Genomic DNA, 23,889 nt, shown 5'->3' on the forward strand with positions numbered 1-23,889 from the left:
GGTCTCTGCCTTCTCCCCTTTCCCTTCCCCCTGCCTTCATCCCTCTCTCCCTGCAATAGCCCTCCAGCTTGGGGTGGTTTGCTAGAATAGATGTGAAGGTTTCAGGTTGCAGCCTATGGGAACACTGCTGGGTGCGTGGGGTGCTTAAGTCTAAAAGGATGCCCCCCATTCCAAGCCATCGTCCTTCCCCGCTCTCCTCCACTGCTACCCTTGGCCAAAGCATAGACTGTAATCCCCTCCGCTCCCTTCTGAAATTGGCCTTTGGTGAGGAATTCAGGGCTTTCCCCCATCTTCTCTTCCCACAACTGATTGAAGGGTGCTGCTTTTTCCTTCCTCTTGCCAAAGTCCCTTCCTGCACCGTTACCACCCCACACTGTCCGTGACACTTCCTTGCTTTGGCCAGGAGCCATCAGGTCAGGCTGGAAAGAGGCTCTGACCTCCCTCATTTTGTTTTGTAAGCACACTGATTTATTCTCCAGCAGCCTGGAAGTGAATATAGGGCTCTCAGCCCTGCCACCCTCTGCTGTCATCATCAGCTGATGCACTGTTTCACCTCAGGTTTTGATATGGTGACAAGAACAGTCACCAGGGACCTGCCAGCTCTCAAAGTCCTTGATGGTTAAACTTGAAGACCATACAAAGACACTTGTAAGCGCACATGTCTGCTCTGAATGTTTTCTAGTCCTGTAATGCTTTGCTTCTAAAATCTGAAGAGGCTTTAAACAAACGAACAAAAAACAATAACAGCCTTGGAAGCCCCATGGGGCAGTTCTACTCTGTCCTATAGGTCTCTATGAGTCAGAATCAACTTGATGGCAACGGGTTTGGTTTTTCAATCATTGAAAGACAGAAATAGAGGTAAAACTTCCGAAACACTAGAAGAAAAAAATGAACTCCGAAGAGATCTTGGTGAATTCAAAAGAAAAATTTTAAACAACTCAGAAAAATCATGACAAATAGAAATAACAAAACATAATGAAAGACAGAAATCCTGGTACTTCATTAATCACAAATATTAATGGACTATTCCCATTAAATGGTAGGGGTTATAAACTGTCGCACATACTGTTTAAAAGAAACACACCCAAAATGAAAGTTCATAGAAAGGTTCATAGGAAGTAAAAGACAGACTAAGCACATACTAAGAAAAACAATGAGATAGCTATATAGTGAGATAATAAAATAAGGGAAATGGGATTCTGAGTGATAAAGGGGGTATATGTGATGATGAAAGGTTCGGTTCATCAGGAGGATATTATCCTCAGCTTACATGCACCTACTAACAGCCTCAAAAATATCTAAAGGCACAAACTGAACTACAAGAAGAAACTGACGAGGTCACAATAATGGGAGATTTTAACACAGCTCTTACAGTACTTGACAGAGTAAGCTGATTAAAAAAGGAATATAGACTATTTGAGCAAAAAAAATAACAAGTTTGGTCCTGCAACCAACTATTAGAGAATAAGCTTTTTGTGAAGTATACCTGGAATGCTAATAAAAATCTGACCTTGTACTATGCCATAAGCAAACTTCAGCAGTTAGTAAAGAATCAATATCGCAGAGTCTGTGTTCTGTGACCCACAATGCAATTAAGTTAAAAATCAATTTCAAAGTAGTTTTAAAATGCAAACATTTGAAAAATGTAAAACTATGCCTCTATTACAATAGGTCAAATAAGAAATTATGACGAACACTAGACAACATTCAGAATTGAACAATCCTGAATGTGCTACATAAAACTTGTGAAATGCAGCTAGTAACATATACCAATATACACACACCAAACCAGTTGCTGAGTCAATTCTGACTCATGACGACCCCATGTATGCAGAGTAGAACTGTGCTCCACAGGGTTTTCATGGCTGCCAGGCCTTTCTCCAAGGTGCCTCTGGGTAGGTTTGAATTGCCAACCTTTCAGTTAGTGCTTACCCGTTTGCACTACCCAGGTATGTGTGTTTATACACACACACATACACATGTGTGTACATATACGTGTGTGTATGTATATAGACATCAAGAGTGGTTTAAATGCTTATTTTAGAAAAAAAAGGTTAAAAATTAATGAGCTGAAGTAATGGCAGAATAACTTGCATTGGAATAACCCTCCCACAGATCATAATTATCAATTATGGACAAAAGAAAGAAAACTACTTATAGGTACCAGAAAGCGACTAAAAGCAGGCAGAAACTGGAGAGTGGCACCCCTTGAAAGAATGGGCCTGTGCTAGGTGAGACATGGGTTTGGGCAGTTTTCCGCCTCTGGGCAACCCTGGACCGTACAGCATGGGGACTGGGGCTGTTAGAGTTTATCACTGGCTCATGATGTAAGAGGACAGAGCTCAGGGCTGCCATGGCGGCAAAAAGGGATGGGAAACCCAGACAGGAGGGTCCCAGAGCAGGGGAAGCACAGGAAAATGCACACGAGTACCTGCCAGGCCCTCGGCTGGCCTTGGAGCTCTGCAGCAGGAGGGCAGATGTGAGGAGCCCAGTGGCAGGGAGGGCAGGAAACCGAGGGCGAGGATACAAGCTGTGGCTGCTGAGCACCTCAGGGGAGACAGAGGTCAAGGGTGAGTCAGGCAAAACTCCCTACCTGCAAGGACAAACATCAATTCTCTTCAGAAAAAGGTAACAGAATTCAGAGTCTCTACAATGCATCTTCTGCACTGTCCAGTACAGGGACAAAAATTTAACTCACAGTGCAAGCCAAGATGCGGTCGGGCCTGAGGCAGACGGAAAAATCAGGGCTGCTGATCTAGCCCACACGGGGGTTCTAGGGAGATAAACTGTGGTACATGCATAGAGACATGCCCTGGGATAGTTTCATCATCGTTTTCTATTAAAATACCTGGCTCTCCCACTAAACTTGGTTTGTCAAAAGCAAGCTCTATGGCTTACTTGTTTTTCTATCCTCACAGACCGATACAGTACCCAGGACACAACAGTATTCAGTATTTATATTTGAAAGTGGAGTCAACCCCCAGGGATTGAGAGCCTCAGCAGAGCAAAATAGGTACAGACAAAAGGCCTTCTTTCCCTCCCATTTCCGTGGGCATTGTCAAGTAGGAAGTCAGTGGCAATGACCGAGGCAAAGGGGACCAAGCCACGTCAGCACCCACAGAGCGGCAGTTCTCAATCGTCAAATGATCCTCCGCCTCCTAACAGGCTACAAAATGGGACAAAATTGCAAGGCTTCAATTTTTACACATTTCCAAAAGCTATTAACCAGTAACCCACTAAATGAGTTACTAAGAGCTACCTGAATGTAGTGTTCATAAGCAAATCAACACTTTAACTAGAATTTACCCAGGTCTCTATCTAATCCAGTGTACAAAAGAGAAAAATTGCTACTTCCAATCACAAACACACATAGGTAGAATTCCTACAGTCTTAAGACCAAAAAAAACTGTTGTCAGGTCAGTTCTGACTCATAGCGCCCCACAGAACAGAGTAGAACTGTCCCCATAGGGTTTCCAAGGAGCAGCTGGTGGCTTCAAACTGCCAACCTTTTGGTTAGCAGCCGTAGTTCTCGCTTTAGTCAGGGCACCATCAGTACTGTTCTGGCATGACATGGTTTTTTTGATTGCTGTTATTCTCATTTCTTAATTAAATGATTACCAGCAGTTCTACTCTGTCCTATAGGGTCACTATGAGTTGGAATCTACTCAACAGCACACCACAACAGCACCACAAAAATAACTCTATCACATCTGTTTAGTTGGCTGCAGTTTGGTTCTCTTTTCACTGTGTGGTAATGCCTATTGTCATTGGCATTTCGGGACTATAGCTGTCCAAAAACTACATTTTCAGACATATATGCACTACCTTCTACGCTTTCTGTGCCATCAGGGCAGCGTAAAAGAAATACCCCAACTGCTCAGCTACAGCACAGGATTTCATTAATAACACAAAGTTCTTTTCCACTTCAAAACAGGATTAAGCAGAATCGGCAGGCTTATGGCCGCAGCGTCCCAAGAGAAGCACAGTAACCCTGTTGTATTAACCCAAAATCTATGCCCCTGTAGCCTCACTCTTCCAGAAGGGCTGGCAGCCTGGTTCACACCCTGACCCCGCTTCAGCCTTCCCAGGTCTGTCAGTACAGACTGGGAGTAAAACAAGCCACAAAGACTCCATCTACCTTCCCTACCCTGACCGAGCACTGACCAATGAGAAGCAGTCACACCTCACAAGGGTCTGGATTATGCACACAACTGTACATACTTTACTTTTTGTTGGGAAAAGGGAGCAGAGACAGAAGGACAAACATGACAAACAACTATAAAAGGAGGGACAGTCACGACACTATAAAAAAAAAAAAAATTTTATACAGATACTTAATTTCAGAGAGTGTGCTTATCAACGGGCTTTATCACTTCTTAATAAGAGGTGCACCACTGAAAACCTACTACAGTGTAGTTGGGTTTCTCTTTTTTTTTTTTTTTTAATAACTTTTATTAAGCTTCCAGTGAACGTTTACAAATCCAATCAGTCTGTCACATATAAGTTTACATACATCTCACTCCCTACTCCCACTTGCTCTCCCCCTATTGAGTCAGCCCTTTCAGTCTCTCCTTTCTTGACAATTTTGCCTGCTTCCCTCTCTCTCTATCCTCCCATCCCCCCGCCAGACAAGAGTTGCCAACACAATCTCAAGTGTCCACCTGATATAATTAGCTCACTCTTCATCAGCATCTCTCTCCCACCCGCTGACCAGTCCCTTTCATTTCTGATGAGTTGTCTTTGGGGATGGTTCCTGTCCTGTGTCAACAGAAGGTCTGGGGAGCATGGCCGCCGGGATTCCTCTGGTCTCAGTCAGACCATTAAGTTTGGTCTTTTTATGAGAATTTGGGGTCTGTATCCCACTGGTCTCCTGCTCCCTCAGGGGTCCTCTGCTGTGCTCCCTGTCAGGGCAGTCATCGATTGTGGCCGGGCACCATCTAGTTCTTCTGGTCTCAGGATGATGTAGGTCTCTGGTTCATGTGGCCCTTTCTGTCTCTTGGGCTCTTAGTTGTCGTGTGGCCTTGGTGTTCTTCATTTTCCTTTGCTCCAGGTGGGTTGAGACCAATTGCTGCATCTTAGATGGCCGCTTGTTAGCATTTAAGACCTCAGATGCCACATTTCAAAGTGGGATGCAGAATGATTTCATAATAGAATTATTTTGCCAATTGACTTAGAAGTCCCCTCAAACCATGTTCCCCAGACCCCCGCGCTTGCTCCGCTGACCTTTGAAGCATTCATTTTATCCCGGAAACTTCTTTGCTTTTGGTCCAGTCCGATTGAGCTGACCTTCCATGTATTGAGTGTTGTCTTTCCCTTCACCTAAAGCAGTTCTTATCTACTGATTAATCAATAAAAAACCCTCTCCCACCCTCCCTCCCTCCCCTCCTCGTAACCACAAAAGTATGTGTTCTTCTCGGGTTTACTATTTCTCAAGATCTTATAATAGTGGTCTTATACAATATTTGTCCTTTTGCCTCTGACTAATTTTGCTCAGCATAATGCCTTCCAGGTTCCTCCATGTTATGAAATGTTTCACAGATTCGTCACTGTTCTTTATCGATGCGTAGTATTCCATTGTGTGAATATACCACAATTTATTTACCCATTCATCCGTTGATGGACACCTTGGTTGCTTCCAACTTTTTGCTATTGTAAACAGAGCTGCAATAAACATGGGTGTGCATATATCTGTTTGTATGAAGGCTCTTGTATCTCCAGGGTACATTCCTAGGAGTGGGATTTCTGGGTTGTATGGTAGTTCTATTTCTAACTGTTTAAGATAACGCCAGATAGATTTCCAAAGTGGTTGTACCATTTTACATTCCCACCAGCAGTGTATGAGAGTTCCAATCTCTCCGCACCCTCTCCAACATTTATTATTTTGTGTTTTTTGGATTAATGCCAGCCTTGCTGGTGTGAGATGGAATCTCATTGTAGTTTTAATTTGCATTTCTCTAATGGCTAATGATCTAGAGCATTTTCTCATGTATCTGTTGGCTGCCTGAATATCTTCTTTAGTGAAATGTGTGTTCATATCCTTTGCCCACTTCTTGATTGGGTTGTTTGTCTTTTTCTGGTTGACTTTTGACAGAATCACGTAGATTTTAGAGATCAGGCGCTGGTCGGAGATGTCATAGCTGAAAATTCTTTCCCAATCTGTAGGTGGTCTTTTTGCTCTTTTGGAGAAGTCTTTAGATGAGCATAGGTGTTTGATTTTTAGGAGCTCCCAGTTATCGGGTTTCTCTTCATCATTTTTGGTAATGTTTTGTATTCTGTATATACCTTGTATTAGGGCTCCTAGGGTTGTCCCAATTTTTTCTTCCATGATCTTTATCGTTTTAGTCTTTATGTTTAGGTCTTTGATCCACTTGGAGTTAGTTTTTGTGCATGGTGTGAGGTATGGGTCCTGTTTCATTTTTTTGCAAATGGATATCCAGTTATGCCAGCACCATTTGTTAAAAAGGCTATCTTTTCCCCAGTTAATTGACACTGGTCCTTTGTCAAGTATCAGCTGCTCATACGTGGATGGATCTATGTCTGGGTTCTCAATTCTGTTCCATTGGTCTATGTGTCTGTTGTTGTACCAATACCAGGCTGTTTTGACTACTGTGGCTGTATGATAGGTTCTGAAGTCAGGTAAGGTGAGGCCTCCCACTTTCTTCTTCTTTTTCAGTAGTGCTTTGCTTATCCGGGGCTTCTTTCCCTTCCATATGAAATTGGTGATTTGTTTCTCTATCCCCTTAAAATATGACATTGGAATTTGGATCGGAAGTGCGTTAAATGTATAGATGGCTTTTGGTAGAATAGACATTTTTACTATGTTAAGTCTTCCTATCCATGAGCAAGGTATGTTTTTCCACTTAAGCACGTCCTTTTGAATTTCTTGTAGTAGAGCTTTGTAGTTTTCTTTGTATAGGTCTTTTACATCCTTGGTAAGATTTATTCCTAAGTATCTTATCTTCTTGGGGGCTACTGTGAATGGTATTGATTTGGTGATTTCCTCTTCGGTGTTCTTTTTGTTGATGTAGAGGAATCCAAGTGATTTTTGTATGTTTATTTTATAACCTGAGACTCTGCCAAACTCTTCTATTAGTTTCAGTAGTTTTCTGCAGGATTCCTTAGGGTTTTCTGTGTGTATAATCATGTCATCTGCAAATGGTGATAACTTTACTTCTTCCTTGCCAATCCGGATACCTTTTATTTCTTTGTCTAGCCTAATTGCCCTGGCTAAGACTTCCAACACGATGTTGAATAAGAGCGGTGATAAAGGGCATCCTTGTCTGGTTCCCGTTCTCAAGGGAAATGCTTTCAGGTTCTCTCCATTTAGAGTGATATTGGCTGTTGGCTTTGCATAGATGCCCTTTATTATGTTGAGGAATTTTCCTTCAATTCCTATTTTGGTAAGAGTTTTTATCATGAATGGGTGTTGGACTTTGTCAAATGCCTTTTCTGCATCAATTGATAAGATCATGTGGTTTTTGTCTTTTGTTTTATTTATGTGATGGATTACATTAATGGTTTTTCTGATATTAAACCAGCCTTGCATACCTGGTATAAATCCCACTTGATCAGGGTGAATTATTTTTTTGATGTGTTTTTGGATTCTATTGGCTAGAATTTTGTTGAGGATTTTTGCATCAATGTTCATGAGGGATATAGATCTATAATTTTCTTTTTTTGTAATGTCTTTACCTGGTTTTGGTATCAGGGAGATGGTGGCTTCATAGAATGAGTTGGGTAGTATTCCGTCATTTTCTATGCTTTGGAATACCTTTAGTAGTAGTGGTGTTAACTCTTCTCTGAAAGTTTGGTAGAACTCTGCAGTGAAGCCGTCCGGGCCAGGGCTTTTTTTTGTTGGGAGTTTTTTGATTACCGTTTCAATCTCTTTTTTTGTTATGGGTCTATTTAGTTGTTCTACTTCTGAATGTGTTAGTTTAGGTAGGTAGTGTTTTTCCAGGAATTCATCCATTTCTTCTAGGTTTGCAAATTTGTTATAGTACAATTTTTCATAATAATCTGAAATGATTCTTTTAATTTCATGTGGTCTTTCTCATTTCTTATTCGGGTTATTTGTTTCCTTTCCTGTATTTCTTTAGTCAGTCTAGCCAATGGTTTATCAATTTTGTTAATTTTTTCAAAGAGCCAGCTTTTGGCTTTGTTAATTCTTTCAATTGTTTTTCTCTTCTCTAATTCATTTAGTTCAGCTCTAATTTTTATTATTTGTTTTCTTCTGGTGCCTGATGGATTCTTTTGTTGCTCACTTTCTATTTGTTCAAGTTGTAGAGACAGTTCTCTGATTTTGGCTCTTTCTTCTTTTTGTATGTGTGCATTTATTGATATAAATTGGCCTCTGAGCACCGCTTTTGCTGTGTCCCAGAGGTTTTGATAGGAAGTATTTTCATTCTCGTTGCTTTCTATGAATTTCCTTATTCCCTCCTTGATGTCTTCTATAACCCAGTCTTTTTTCAGGAGGGTATTGTTCAGTTTCCAAGTATTTGATTTCTTTTCCCTAGTTTTTCTGTTATTGATCTCTAGTTTTATTGCCTTGTGGTCTGAGAAGATGCTTTGTAATATTTCGATGTTTTGGACTCTGCAAAGGTTTGTTTTATGACCTAATATGTGGTCTATTCTAGAGAATGTTCCATGTGCACTAGAAAAAAAAGTATATTTTGCAGCAGTTGGGTGGAGAGTTCTGTATAAGTCAATGAGGTCAAGTTGGTTGATTGTTGTAATTAGATCTTCCGTGTCTCTGTTGAGCTTCTTACTAGATGTCCTGTCCTTCTCCGAAAGTGGGGTGTTGAAGTCTCCTACTATAATTGTGGAGGTATCTATCTCGCTTTTCAATTCTGTTAAAATTTGATTTATGTATCTTGCAGCCCTGTCATTGGGTGCATAAATATTTAATATGGTTATGTCTTCCTGATCAATTGTCCCTTTTATCATTATATAGTGTCCTTCTTTATCCTTTGTGGTGGATTTAAGTCTAAAGTCTATTTTGTCAGAAATTAATATTGCTACTCCTCTTCTTTTTTGCTTATTGTTTGCTCGATATACTTTTTTCCATCCTTTGAGTTTTAGTTTGTTTGTGTCTCTAAGTCTAAGGTGTGTCTCTTGTAGGCAGCACATAAATGGATCGTGTTTCTTTATCCAGTCTGAGACTCTCTGTCTCTTTATTGGTGCATTTAGTCCATTTACATTCAGGGTAATTATAGATAAATAAGTTTTTAGTGCTGTCATTTTGATGCCTTTTTATGTGTGTTGTTGACAATTTCATTTTTCCACATACTTTTTTGTGCTGAGGCGTTTTTCTTAGTAAATTGTGAGATCCTCATTTTCATAGTGCTTGACTTTATGTTAGTTGAGTCATTACGTTTTTCTTGGTTTTTATCTTGAGTTATAGAGTTGTTATACCTTTTTGTGGTTACCTTATTATTTACCCCTATTTTTCTAAGTAAAAACCTAACTTGTATTGTCCTATATCGCCTTGTATCACTCTCCATATGGCAGTTCAATGCCTCCTATATTTAGTCCCTCTTTTTGATTATTGTGATCTTTTACCTATTGACTTCCATGATTCCCTGTTATGTGTATTTTTTTTTTTAATTAATCTTAATTTGTTTGTTTTTGTGATTTCCCTATTTGAGTTGATATCAGGACATTCTGTTTTGTGACCTTGTGTTGTGCTGATATCTGATATTATTGGTTCTCTGACCAAACAATATCCTTTAGTATTTCTTGTAGCTTTGGTTTGGTTTTTGCAAATTCTCTAAACTTGTGTTTGTCTGTAAATATCTTAATTTCGCCTTCATATTTCAGAGAGAGTTTTGCTGGATATATGATCCTTGGCTGGCAGTTTTTCTCCTTCAGTGTTCTGTATATGTCGTCCCATTCCCTTCTTGCCTGCATGGTTTCTGCTGAGTAGTCTGAACTTATTCTTATTGATTCTCCCTTGAAGGAAACCTTTCTTTTCTCCCTGGCTGCTTTTAAAATTTTCTGTTTATCTTTGGTTTTGGCAAGTTTGATGATAATATGTCTTGGTGTTTTTCTTTTTGGATCAATCTTAAATGGGGTTCGATGAGCATCTTGGATAGATATCCTTTCGTCTTTCATGATGTCAGGGAAGTTTTCTGTCAGGAGTTCTTCAACTATTTTCTCTGTGTTTTCTGTCCCCCTTCCCTGTTCTGGGACTCCAAACACCCGCAGGTTATCCTTCTTGATAGAATCCCACATAATTCTTAGGGTTTCTTCATTTTTTTTAATTCTTTTATCTGATTTTTTTTCAGCTATGTTGGTGTTGATTCCCTGGTCCTCCAGATGTCCCAGTCTGCATTCTAATTGCTCGAGTCTGCTCCTCTGACTTCCTAGTGCGTTGTCTAATTCTGTTATTTTATTGTTAATCTTTTGGATTTCTACATGTTGTCTCTCTATGGATTCTTGCAGCTTATTAATTTTTCCACTATGTTCTTGAATAATCTTTTTGAGTTCTTCAACAGTTTTATCAGTGTGTTCCTTGGCTTTTTCTGCAGTTATCCTAATTTCATTTGTGATATCATTAAGCATTCTGTAAATTAGTTTTTTATATTCTGTATCTGATAATCCCAAGATTGTATCTTCATTTGGGAAAGACTTTGATTCTTTTGTTTGGGGGGTTGGAGAAGCTGTCATGGTCTGCTTCTTTAAGTGGTTTGATATGGATTGTTGTCTCCGAGCCATCACTGGGAAACTAGTTTTTCCAGAAAATCCGCTAAAAAAAAAATGCAGTCAGATCCCTATCAGAGTTCTCCCTCTGGCTCAGGCTATTCGGATGTTAATGAAGCCGCCTGGGGAGGGTGGGGGAGGGAACAGAGAGATAGGAGAGTAGCACCTCAGAATATAGCCAGAGTTGCTTGCCTTGCTTGGAATGACTATTATATCTGAGATTCCCACGGGTGCATAGCCTATGTGTGCTGGCTGTGTGGAGATTGCCCCCGGGGGGTCTGGCCCGCTGGAGTCACGGTCAGATCCTCCGCTTCCAGCCCCATGCCCAGCGTCAAGGCTCCCCTACTGGGACGGTGCGCTCTCGACTCCAAAATCAGTCGCTGCCTCCCGGGGACTTCTCGTCCCTCCAGCCGCGTGGCCATTCCGCCCCCGAGAACCAGTTGGGCCTCCTCCCGGGGTTAGTTCAGATGGTGGAGCAGCTCCCCGTCCTTGTGCCGTGACCGAGTGTCCCGGCTGGGACGCTGTTCTCCCCGCTCCAATACCAGTCGCTGCCTCCCGGGGACTTCTCCTACCGGCTGAGTCCCACGCCGCCCACGCGACCCGGCTGGTCCCCTTCCCGGGGTTAGTTCAGGGGGGTGGAGCAACTCTCCGTGTTTATGCCGCACCTGCGTCCAGTCCAAATCCCTGCGGGACGGTTCCCCGGCTCGGACGCTGCTCTTTCTGCTCCAAGACCAGTCACTGCCTCCCGGGGACTTCTCCCACCGGCTGCGTCCCACGCCGCCCGTGGAACTGGCTGGTCCCCCTCCCGGGGTTAGTTCAGGGGGGTGGAGCAGCTCTCTGTGCTTGTGCCGTACCTGACTGGTACGCTGGCTTCAGGCTCTGGAAACAATCGCTGCTTCCCCGTATTAGTTCGTTCTCTGTCTCTAAATCTGTGTTTGTTGTTCAGGGTTCGTAGATTGTTATGTATGTGATCGATTCACTTGTTTTTCCTTGTCTTTGTTGTAAGAGGGATCCGAGGTAGCGTCTGCCTAGTCCGCCATCTTGGCTCCCTGGGTTTCTCTTTATATGTGGCCTTTCTAGCCTTGGGTTTATAATTCTGCCAAAAATGATTGGCTGGGACACAATGTTACAAGCAACTGGTTAGTCTACTATTCAAATACAATATGTAAAACCACCCCACAGGATTAAATGACCTTTTGGGAATTAGTCGATTACTACATAAATTAAGTGATTATGGCCTACCAAGGAGACTGGTTAGTTCGTGGTCTGGTGGGAGGACCATGACTTGAAACAGACAAGAAGTAGGACATAAGAGCCAACTGCACAGAGTCTTGTGGGACTTAATTACCATCAAGAAGAGTCTGGAGCAGAGTGCATCTTTGGGACCTGGGGTCCCTGTGCTGAGAACCTCCTAGACACAAGAGAAAGAGAGCTGTAACACTGGAGACAGAGCAAGACAGCAAGACAAGGCAGCAACCACAGCAGAGGCCAGTGGCAGAGAAATGGTGGCAGCAGTACGAGCAGTGCTAAGCAGAGGACTGGTGCAGGGCGGCTGCAGTGGGCTTGCTGACCCATGGAGTGAGAGACAGCTGACTGTCTTTAGGCAGAAGGGTCGCTGGTGGAATGGGGTGCTTCTGGGCACTTGTCACTCTGCCAGCAGGTATGGCCAAGAATAAGCTGTGATACAGGGGACATCTAAGTCAATTGGCAAAATAAATTCTTTTAAGAAAACATTCTGCATCCCACTTTGAAGTGTGGCATCTGGGGTCTTAAACGCTAACAAGCGGCCATCTAAGATGCATCAATTGGTCTCAACCCAATTATCAGCCCAAGAGACAGAAAGTGCCATATGAACTAGAGACTTACATCATCCTGAGACCAGAAGAACTAGATGGTGCCGGTCACAACCAATGACTGCCCTGACAGGGAGCACAACAGAGAACCTCTGAGGGAGCAGGGGAACAGTGGGATGCAGACCCCAAATTCTCATAAAAAGACCAGACTTAATGGTCTGAGACTAGAAGAATCCCGGCGGTCATGGTCCCCAAACCTTCTGTTGGCCCAGGATAGGGACCATTCCCGAAGACAACTCATCGGACATGGAATGGACTGGACAATGGGTTGGAGAGAGATGCTGATGAGGAGTGAGCTGCTTCTATCAGGTGGACACTTGAGACTGTTGGCATCTCCGGTCTGGAAGGGAGATGGGAGGGTAGAAAGGGTTAGAAACTGGCAAAACGGTCACGAAAGGAGACTGGAAGGAGGGAACGGGCCGACTCATTAGGGGGAGAGTAAATGGGAGTATATAGTAAGGTGTATATAAGTTTATATGTGAGAGACTGACTTGATTTGTAAACTTTCACTTAAAGCACAATAAAAATTATTTTAAAAAAAAAGAATAAGCTGTGAGCTCTCTTGGCGGAAACTGTCCTGACTGAAGAACTATCCTGTCCCCTCAGTTGTATCCTGATACTTCCAAGTTGATCCTGATCCTGAGTTGTAGCCTGTTACTTGCCTAGCAAATCACTTAATCATGAGTACACTCTGGGAGTTCTGTGTGGCCACTGCAACGAGTTACTGAGCCCAGCAGAGAAGTACACCGTGCTGGGGGGATGGATGGTGTCAGAAACAGTGAGAAAGTTGGCGAGTGGAAGTGTATCTGACCCGTACCTCACAGGGATCAGCTTTGTTTTGATGATCCTGATCCTCATCCCTCCTCTTAGAGTCAGGCGACCCCCAGTGCTGGTAGGTCACGGTGCACACACGTTTTAGTTTACTGGTTAAGGGCTAGAACCCTGAAGTCAGAATTCAGTTCAAATCCCAGCTTTGTGCCTCCAAGCAATACTTAACACTTCCTAACTTTCAGTTATATTTCCCAAACACATGTTGTTGCAAAGATTAAACAAACTGCAAAGATTAAAATAAGTAAATTCATTCATCTATAGTATGGTGGGCACTGTGCTAGGGTCTGGGCACAGAATGAGAAACAGAGATATTTGTGCCATTCCAGAATTTAAAGTCTAGTAAGTTTAAAACAATGCCAGCCAGAAATTAAGTATGCAAAGAATGAAAGTTATTGTTACTACTAACTGAATCCTCACAAGGATAAAAAGAAAAGCAGGTGAAACCACTTTACCTGTACCCGCTGCTGCTGAGTCAATTCCGACTCATAGTGACCCCACAGGACAGAGTAGAACTGCCCCACAGGGTTTCTAAGGAGCACCTGGTGAATCTGAACCACCAACCTTTTGGTTAGCAGCCAAACTCTTAACCACTGGGCACCAGGGTTTCCAAAACCACTTTAGAAAGGTTTCTTGGTTTTTTTTAAAGTTAAACCTACAGTGAGGATTGAGCTTCTTGGCTCAAGTAGACACGTGAGACTATGTGGGCAGCTCCCGTCTGGAGGGGAGATGAGACGGCAGAGGGGGACAGGAGCTGGCTGAATGGACACGGGGAATATAGGGTGGAGAGAAGGAATGTGGTGTCTCATTAGGGGGAGAGCAACTAGGAGTACATAGGAAGGTGTATATAAATTTTTGTATGAGAAACTGACTTGATCTGTAAACTTTCACTTAAAGTACAATAAAAATTAAAAAAAAAAAAATTAAACCTACAGAACAATACAAAGAAGTCTTCTCTTGCCACTTCTAATCAACACCGGATGGAGGTTCTGGCCAGGCTTTGACCCACGTGTGACCAGATATGCAGAACAGTGCAACAGGTGCAGACATTTAAAACTCCAAGAGAAAACTACTCATTCTGGCCAGAGGACCAGAAAAAGAGGCCCCTATAAGTGGAAGAATATTGAATATACCATGGACTTCCAAAAGAACAAACAAATTTGTCTTGGAAGAAGTCCAACCAGAACGCTCCTTAGAAGCAAGGAAGGCGAGACCGTCTTCCACACTTTGGACGTGTTGTTAGGAGGGATCAGCCCCTGGAGAAGGACATCATACTTGGTAAAGCAAAGGGTCAGCAAAAAAGAAGACAACCCTTAACGAGACGCATTGACACAGTGGCTGCAACAATGGGCTCAAGCATAACAATCACAAGATGGCACAGGACCGTGCAGTGTTTCGTTCTGTTATGTAGATGGTCGCTATGAGCCAGAACCAACTCGATGGCACCCAACAACAATGTAAGTAGAAGAGTACAGTAGAATACAGGTTTTCTGTTCCTTTTATTTTGCTGTTCCTCCCCTAGCCCTGACTTGAGGGTGGCTCAAGTTGAGGCGCTGCACTGCTGCCACAGGAAAGACAGCAAGCAGTGTGCACCTAAGACCCAAGAAAAACTCTTCTCTCCAGGCAGAGGAATAAGGAAAGGGGCCCTGAGGTCCAAGGAATGCTATTTTTCTCTCTCCTTTCTCAGGCCACTTTGCCCTGAGGTGCCCAGTCGTGAGAAACTGCATGAGAGCACAGGATGCTGAAAGTCTGGGAGAAGCCCAACTGTCGGAGCAGAGCAACAGGGCAAGGGCCTTCTGAGAGCCACAGAGTGTGGGGGAAATCCCAGAGAGAAGAGAGCTAGAGTGGAGGTCTGATTTTGCAAATGAACTGACTGTGCCCTGAGCCGCAGGAGGACAGAACATAACCAAAGCAGCATGACAAAGGCTTGGAGAACTGAACTGCAGTATAAATTATAGCCCACATCCCAGACCAACCCCAGAGTGGTAAATGTGAGGGGAAAGCCCAAAACACCACAGCAAAGGCTTTGAAAACTAAACTGACATTAGAACCACCACCTAGAAAAAAATAAGAAAGAGCTCGCAATCTGAATCTAACCAGGGTTTCCAAGGAGCAGCTGCTGGATTCGAATTGCGAGCCTTTAGGTTCACAGCTGAGCTCTTAACCACTACCCCACCAGGGCTCCGTTCATTAATCATTAAGGAAATGTAAATTAAAGCCACAATGAGACACCACTACACACCTGTTAGAACTAAAAATAAACCTGGCAAAAGTGAAGTGCTGGAGAGAATAAGGAGATACTGAAACTCTCTTACATTGCTGATAGGGATGAAAAACCATTTGGCGGTTTCTCACGAAGGTTTTAAACATACCCACCGTTAAGACCCGGTAATCGCATTTCTACATACTCACCCATAAGGAATGAAAATTGATGTCCTCACAGAAACCTGTTCACAAATATTTATGACAGCTTTATCCATAATCATCAAGCACTGGACAGTCTGCCATCATGGCGCTGGAGGAGCCTCACACCAACCACTGCGTGACCAGTGCCAGCTGATGCTGCACTTGGACACGGGTTGTAGGTGGCAGCTTCCAGCTCTCTTTGTAATGTCGGTGATTACTGAAGGCTCTGCAGACGTAATGCACCCTCGATGGCTGCACCATCCTTTAGGGCAGAAGTCCAGAAACCACTGCCTGCAAGTCAAACTGGGCTAGCTGTCTGTTTTTGTAAAAAGTTTTATTGGAACACAGCCACACTTATTCATTTATGTCTTGTCTACATCTGCTTTCACGCTACAAGAGCAGGGCTGAGTCACTACAGCAGAGGCCAGGTGGCCCAAAAAGCCTAAAATATTTTCTATCTGATACTTTCCAGAAAAAGTTTGCTGAAACCTGCCTTCAAGGCCCAATCTTCCTAGATCTTAAAAGGTAAAGACAACATCTGGATGATCACTCTAAGACGGGGCAAACTTTAGAAAACACGTTCACTTGAAATCCTTCACTGACTGCCATTCAACTTTAAAGTGGTAAAAAAAAAAAAAAAAAAGACTCACAAATTGACAAAAGAGTCTTAAAATTTCATATTTGGTTAAAATCAGACATTCCTGATAAGAAGCTAAAATGGAACAACTATAACTGTGTAAACCACGGTGCCACCTGAGAACGCATGTCATTACCCCCAACTTCATCTTACAAAAGACCAAAGCTACTTCTTCAAGGTCACAGGAGGAGTTAGCAAACAACAAGCTCCAAAGTATTTTCTCCAACATAACACTTCTATTCCAAGCATTTTTTAAACAATGTATCAAATTTCTAACTTTCAGGTCAAAAGAGACTACCCATTCAATTCACTCTTCCAGAATTGAGATATTAAAAGTAAATATCATTTCCAAACTACTGTACTAGGAGTGAAGCCCTGGTGGTCTAGTGGTTAAGAGCTACAGCTGCTAAACTAAAGGTTGGCAGTTCGAATCCACCAGCTGCTCCCTGGGAACCCTATGGGGCAGTTCCTACTCTGTCCTATATAGTCGCTGTGAGTTGAATTGGCTCAAGAGCAACGGGTTTGGTTTGGTTTGGTTTGGTACTAGGAGTCAGGTTTTTTATTCCAAAGACAAAAAAAGGTAAGCAAATTCTGTTTCCTACTACAAACCTAAGCAGAAAATCCACTGTAAATGGGACTAATGGGCTCTAAAAGAGCAACTTCTCCATCTCTGCAGACTTGATAATTTCAGATACATCTGACATTTATAATAAAAGGACTGAAAGCAAAGTTAAAATAAAGGTATTAACAAATGTGAAAGGCTAGAGAGCGACACAGTTAACTCACCATCCACAAAAAGGAAGCTTTCTTTACCTCAATGCACAAGGCTTGAGGGATGAACACATTCTCCAGTGAACAGTAAGAAAGCTCCTCTCAACAGTCTGACGTACAAAAAGAGTCACCGAAAGTAAAAGCAATGCAACTCAACCACCTTATTCTTCATTTTAAAAGAAAACATAACTCATAACCTAGGAGTGACAAAGAATAAACATACCCAGGACTTCAAAACAAACTAGCAATAAAATAAACAAGAAAAAAGCCATGGTGGTGACGTGCACTGCCCAGAAACAAGTAACACTAATCAGTCATCCTAAAGGGACTAAAATCTGAAGTGGCCAAATTATCACCATAAAGAAACTCTACACAGCAATGAGCAATAACATTCTCACAAAAGGCTGCATGAATTATTTGAGAAAGAAGCAACTGGCACAGCAATGCAATCAGACATTTTCAGACCACATGACTCTTGACAGAAATTTGCAGTTTCTAATAACTTACTAATTTTTAATAAGAAGAAATGCAGTAACTAACGACTTAAATTCTGTGCCCCCTTCCAATCGAACCTAAAAATCTGTGGCCTCTAACATGTGTGGCCCTAATCAAATATCTATTAATTTTTATCTATCATGTAACGTTGCAAACACACAAAAACTACATAAAGAGCAACATAATGAACAGCCCTCATACATCCCTCCCTGCTTAGGAAAGAGCACCTTGCCACCAGAGTTAACTGTCCTTGCGCTTCTGCTTCACGGAGTGGTAACCACTATCGGACGGTCGGTATCTGAAATAGCCATGCATCTCTGTATACTTCTACTGTGTATGTTTGGGCCCTCCTAATCGTGATTTGCATGTTTATATCAATGACAGCATACTGTACATCTTACATACTACGGTGAGATCTATCTACGTTGATGTGTACAGTTCTCATGTATGTTCATGGCTGGGTTGCCATGTATTAACTGATTTTAAGTTATTTATCTATTCTCCAGCTCATAGATACTGAGGTAGGTTCCTAGTTTTGCTATTAAAAGCGCTGCTATCACACTTCTGTCCATGGTGTGTATACATACACTTTCTCTAGAACAGATATGTCGTAATGGATCACTTATCACAGGCATATGCACGTTCACCTTTCCCTGGCATCCAGCTCCCCTGCCAGTGGCTTCTCCCTCCAGCTAAGCAACCACCTTAAATTCTGGGCCTTCAACCAACCCATTAATGATACAAGTCCAGAACTCCAGCAGGTCTGACCCCAATACTGACCCTAAGGATGCTAAGGAGCAGTTAGAATCACATGTTAAAAAGCCTTCTGTAGCCTCGTCAATAAAGGTTGGTAAGTCATGATGAGGAGCCCTGGTGGCGTAGTGGTTAAGCGTTCAGCTGCTAACCAAAAGGTCGGCAGTTCGAATTCACCAGCTACTCCTTGGAAACCCTATGGAGCAGTTCTACTCTGTCCTATAGGGTTGCTGTAAGTCATAATGAAGCTTGGGCAATAAGAAAAAGTAATCTGGCCTCAACAAGAAAGCGAAAAAGTGAGAGAGAGAGAGACACAAAGGAAGAAAGTAGGGGAGGGAGGGAGGGAGGAACGAAGAGAAGAAGGTAAGGGAGAAAGAAAACTTAAAATGGCTGGAGGCAATCCTAATTCCTGAAACAGATTTCCAATATGAAACAAAGCTTTCGGCTGTCTAGCTCTTACAGGTATCAGAAGAATGATCTTGTACTGGGCCCTGTGACAGCAGTAGTGAAGACAAGCCACAGCAGTGAGAGAGACTCAGAGGCCACCCTGCCAGCAGCAGGGTCAGGAGGGTGTTAAATGGCATCTCTGCAAACACAAGGGGCAACTGAGGCAGTTCCGGGTACAGAGAGGAGCTGCTGGTACCGGTCCCACACGGTGACTCACGGCCAGAGATAGAAGGCCAAAGGGCCGAGGACATTGAGATGGGAAAGCTCCTGATGCATGCTGTCCAGGTTTCCAAGGGACTGAGGAGATTGTACAGACAAGAGGACCCCTGCCAGCGGTGTGCTGTGTGCATGTATTAATGAGTACTTGTTAACAGCCTTAACTGGTAGGAGCCTAGACTGGGGGCAGCCTGCATGCATTCAGCCTGTGAAGTGACTGCTGGTGGCAGACAACAATGAGACAGATTTGACTATGAAGAATTTCTAATAGAGAAGGCACTGGCATTGACTGGTGTAGCCGCGAGGCCTCACTGGAGGTCTAGGTGTCAGGGGATGCCCCACGGCCTACCACAGAGCCAGTGTCCAGTCATCCACTGCTGTACAAGCACCTGGGGCCCCAAAGTCAGCTGCAGTGTCTGATCATCAGATGTTGGGTGACTGAGATTTGGAGAGTTAAAAAGAAGTGCTTCCCAAAACTGGCAGACCGTATGACCTGGAGGCCACAGCCTTGAAAGAACGCAGAGAGAGTCACGAAAGGCTCCACACGTCCCCTGATGGGTGTTTGCCACCAGAAAGATGGCACTGTGTCCTCACAGTACAATCCAGTTTGCTCTAAGCCTGGGACTTACAGGGTGCCTGGGGACCCCAAGGGGAAGCAAAAGGAACTTGTGCTGGTCCTTCATGGGTAGCATCATGGTACACCCAAGGCCACCCAAATGCCAGCAGACCTGCTCTGATGGGGACCCTGAGGGCTTGCTGGAAGAGTCAGAAGAGAGGAAGAACTTGGAAATGCTGAAGCAAGAGGTGTAACTCCCTGAGCAAAGTCCCAGAGGACAGCAAGTCAAAAGCAGAGGTGGCCGGATTACTCACAAAAAGACCCAAAGGGCCCGTGTTCCTCTGACACAGAAGAAAGTGAGGGTGGGCGTGGGTATAAATAAATGAGGAGGCTGAGATGAGTAAGCCCACAGCCACACCCACCATCCTCCCTTTGAAGCAGGAAGTAAAGCTGCCCACTAGGACGCCATCTACAGAGACAGGAAGCTAAGAGAAAAGGGTAGCAAAGAGAGCGCTAGAAGTCTAGTCTAGTCACCATGGAAACTAAGTAAGGACACAGGAAAGGATGCCAACAGGTGCAAGGCCCAGGTGAGGATGCAGGGACATCAGTGTGTGCACCTGGAAAAGCAGCCTTCAGGCATCACTGAGCAGCCTTGGTGCAGGGGTGGAGACCATGGCAGCAAGCCAGTCCAAGGTTGGAGGCATCAGGACATAGCGGCAAGGAATCTGAGGGTGCTCACAGAAGCACGGGGAGGAACCCTGTGTGATACGTGAGGGGACGTTTGAGACCACTGGGGCCGCTACTGTGTCAATTCATCCCATTGAGGGTTCCCTCATTTTCACTGTCCCTCTACTCTGTCAAGAAGGATGTCCTTTTCCAGTGATTGGTCTTTCCTGATGACGTGTCCAAAGCAAAGAAGATGAAGTCTCGCTATTCTTCTAAGGAGCACTCTGGTTGTTATTTCTTCTAAGACTGGTTTGTTCATTCTTCCAGCAGTATACACTATATTCAATGTTCTTCGCCAACACCACAAATTCAAAGGCATCAATTCTTCTGTCTTCCTTTTTCACTTTCCAGCTTCCCCATGTATATGAGGCAACTGAAAAGACCCTGGCTTAGGTCAAGCGCACCTTGGTTATCAGAGTGACGTCTTTGTTTTTAAAAATGTTTAAAGACGTCTTTAACAGATTTTCCCAATGCAATTCATAGTTTGATTTCCTGACTGCTGCTTCTATGGACATTGATTGTTGATCCAAGTAGAATGAAATCCTTGACACCTTCAATTTCTTCATTTATCATGCATGATGCTGTTTACTGGCTCAAGGGGATTTTTAGCGCAGTGAAAATATCATGTATGATATCATAATGGTGGATACATAATATATTTGGTCAAAACCCACAGAACTATACAACACAAAGAGCAAGCCCTAATGTAAACTATCGGCTGTAGATAACAGTACTGTATCAATATTGGTCCATCAATTTTAACAAATGTACCACATGAATGTGAGATGTTAATAACAGAAACAGTGTGCAGGCGGGAGAGGAATATATGGGAACTGTATTTTCAGCATAATTTTTCTGTAAATCTAAAACTGCTCTTAAGAAAGGCTATTAATACTAAATAATATTAATAATAAGCCACAATCAAGTGGAGTTTATGCCACAAATGCAATGGTGGTTTAGTATTTGAAAACCAATCAATGTACTCCTCCATGGTCACAGTCTAAAGAAGAAAAACCACAAGATCATTTAAACTGACCCAAAAAAAAAATCTGACAAAATTCAACGTTCATTTATGATTTTAAAAAAAAGTTCTCAGCAAACTAGGAATAGACAGGAACATCCTCAACCTGAAAGAGGGCATCTACAAAAAACCCAGAGTTCGGGGGTCTTAAATGCTAGCAAGTGGCCATCTAAGATGCATTCATTGGTCTCAATCCACCTGGAGCAAAGGAGGATGAAGAACACCAAGGACACAAGGCGATTACTAGCCCAAGAGACAGAAAGGGCCATGTGAACCAGAGACTACATCATCCTGAGACCAGAAGAACTAGATGGTGCCCGGCTACAACTGATGACTGCCCTGACAGGGAACACAACAGAGAACCCCAGAGGGAGCAGGAGAGCAGTGGGATGCCGACCCCAAATTCTCTTAAGACCAGACTTATTGGTCTGACTGAGACTAGAAGGACCCCAGTGGTCATGGCCCCCAGACCTTCTGTTGGCCCAGGACAGGAACCATTTCCAAAGCCAACTCTTCAGACAGGGATTGGACTGGACAATGGGTTGGAGAGGGATGCTGGTGAGGACAGAGCTTCTTGGGTCAGGTGGACACTTGAGACTATGTTGGCATCTCCTCCCTGGAGGAGAGATGAGAGGGTAGTGGGGGTTAGAAGCTGGCAAGATAGACACGAAAAGAGAGAATGGAGGGAGAGAGCAGGCTGTCTCATTAGGGGGAGAGCAATTGGGAGTATGTAGGAAGGTGTGTAAAAGTTTTTGTGTGAGAGACTGACTTGATTTGTAACCTTTTACTTAAAGCACAATAAAAATTTTTTTAAAAAATGAACTTTGATCCATACCTCCACCATATATGAAAATTAGCTCAAAAGGGATCAGAGGCCTAAACATAAAACCTAAAATTATAAAACTTCCAGGAAAAAAACCTTTGTAATCTTAGGCTAGGCAAAAATTTCTTAGATACCATACCAAAAGCATGACCCATAAAAGAAAAAACTGAAAAGTGGACTCTACCAAAAATAAAAACTCCTACTCTCCAAAAGATACTTCGTCAAAAGGCTAAAACAGGCCACAGACTGAGAGGAAATGTTTGCAAATCACATATATGATAAGAGTCTTATACCCAGAATATATAAAGAACCCTTAAAACTCAGTAATAGTGAAACAAACCAATTTTTTAAATGAGCAAAAAATTTGAATAGATGGTTCACTAAAGAAGATATAAAGATGGCAAATAACGACATAAAGAAGATGCTTAGCATCATTAGTCATTATGGAAACTTTCAAATTAAAACCATAATGCAATGCCATACCAAGTATTAATAAGGATGTAGAGGAACTGAAATTCTCATATCCTGGTGGGGGGAATGTAAAATAGTATAACCTCTTTGGAAAACAGTTTGGTACTTTCTTAAAAAATTCAATATTTACCCACAATATGATCCAGTCATTTCACTCCTAGGTATTCACCCAAGAGAAATACAAGTGTATGTCCACATAAAGAGCAGTACACAAATGCTCATAGCAGCTTTATTTGTATTAACTGAAAACCAGAAACAGCCCAAAAGTCAGGCTGTGATCAACAAATTCCCGTTGGACACTGTCACAGCCTGCAACTACAGATACAAACTATGTGTACTGATAAAACAGACTACAGCTCAGCAATGAAAATGAATGAACTATTGATACATGCTACGACGTGGATGAATATCAAATAATCATACTGAATGAAAGCAGACCCCCCCCGAAAGCTTTATATAGAATACTGGGAAATGCAAACTAATGCATAGTAACAGAGAGCAGGTCAGTGGTTGGTTGTCCCTGAGGACAGGGGTGGGCAGGGAAGGACAGGAGGAAAGAGGTAAACTCTGGGGGATGATGGGTATTCTCTTGATAAAAGTGATGGTTTCACAGGGGTATACATCAAAACTTATCAAATTGTTCACATTACGTATGTACAGTTTATTGTATATCAGTTATGCCTCAGTCAAGCTACTTTTTTAAAATTGGCACACTTCACTTAGCGCTCTAATGCCTGGTGTGGTTTCTGAGGGACTGCAGGAGCTCCGCAAGATCTCCACATGCTGGATCCTGGATCTCTCCATAGTCATAGGCCAGCCCCTTACACATGAGCCCTCACGGGGACAGTAACACACAACTTTTGTGGAAAACACAGGTGTCTCTGGATCTGGCATAATTGGCTGAAGAAACCAGACACCTTCTGAACTCTCATTAGAACTCCAGGAGACCATGAGTGATAATGCCCCACAGCAGTGCTTCTTAGCCAGGACAATTCCGCCCACCAGGGGACATTTGGCAATGTCTGAAGACATTTTTGGTTGTCACAACTGGGGGAAGGGGTGCCACCAGCATCTAGTGGGGAGAGGCCAGGGGTGCTGCTCAACACTCTACAGTGCACAGGCAGCCCCCCACCACAAAGAATTACCTAGCTCAAAATGTCAATAGTGCTGAGCTTGAAAAACCCCACC

At 43.0% G+C, this 23,889-nt stretch overlaps 1 protein-coding gene across 1 annotated transcript in view; it reads right to left on the bottom strand.

Annotated features, from left to right (window-relative positions):
• HSF2BP (heat shock transcription factor 2 binding protein) overlaps positions 1-23,889 on the bottom strand; it is a 189,749-nt gene that overhangs the window by 92,112 nt on the left and 73,748 nt on the right. The window lies entirely within an intron of this gene.

This window comes from Loxodonta africana, chromosome 2 (assembly GCF_030014295.1).
Source record: "Loxodonta africana isolate mLoxAfr1 chromosome 2, mLoxAfr1.hap2, whole genome shotgun sequence".
Taxonomy (NCBI): Eukaryota; Metazoa; Chordata; class Mammalia; order Proboscidea; family Elephantidae; genus Loxodonta; species Loxodonta africana.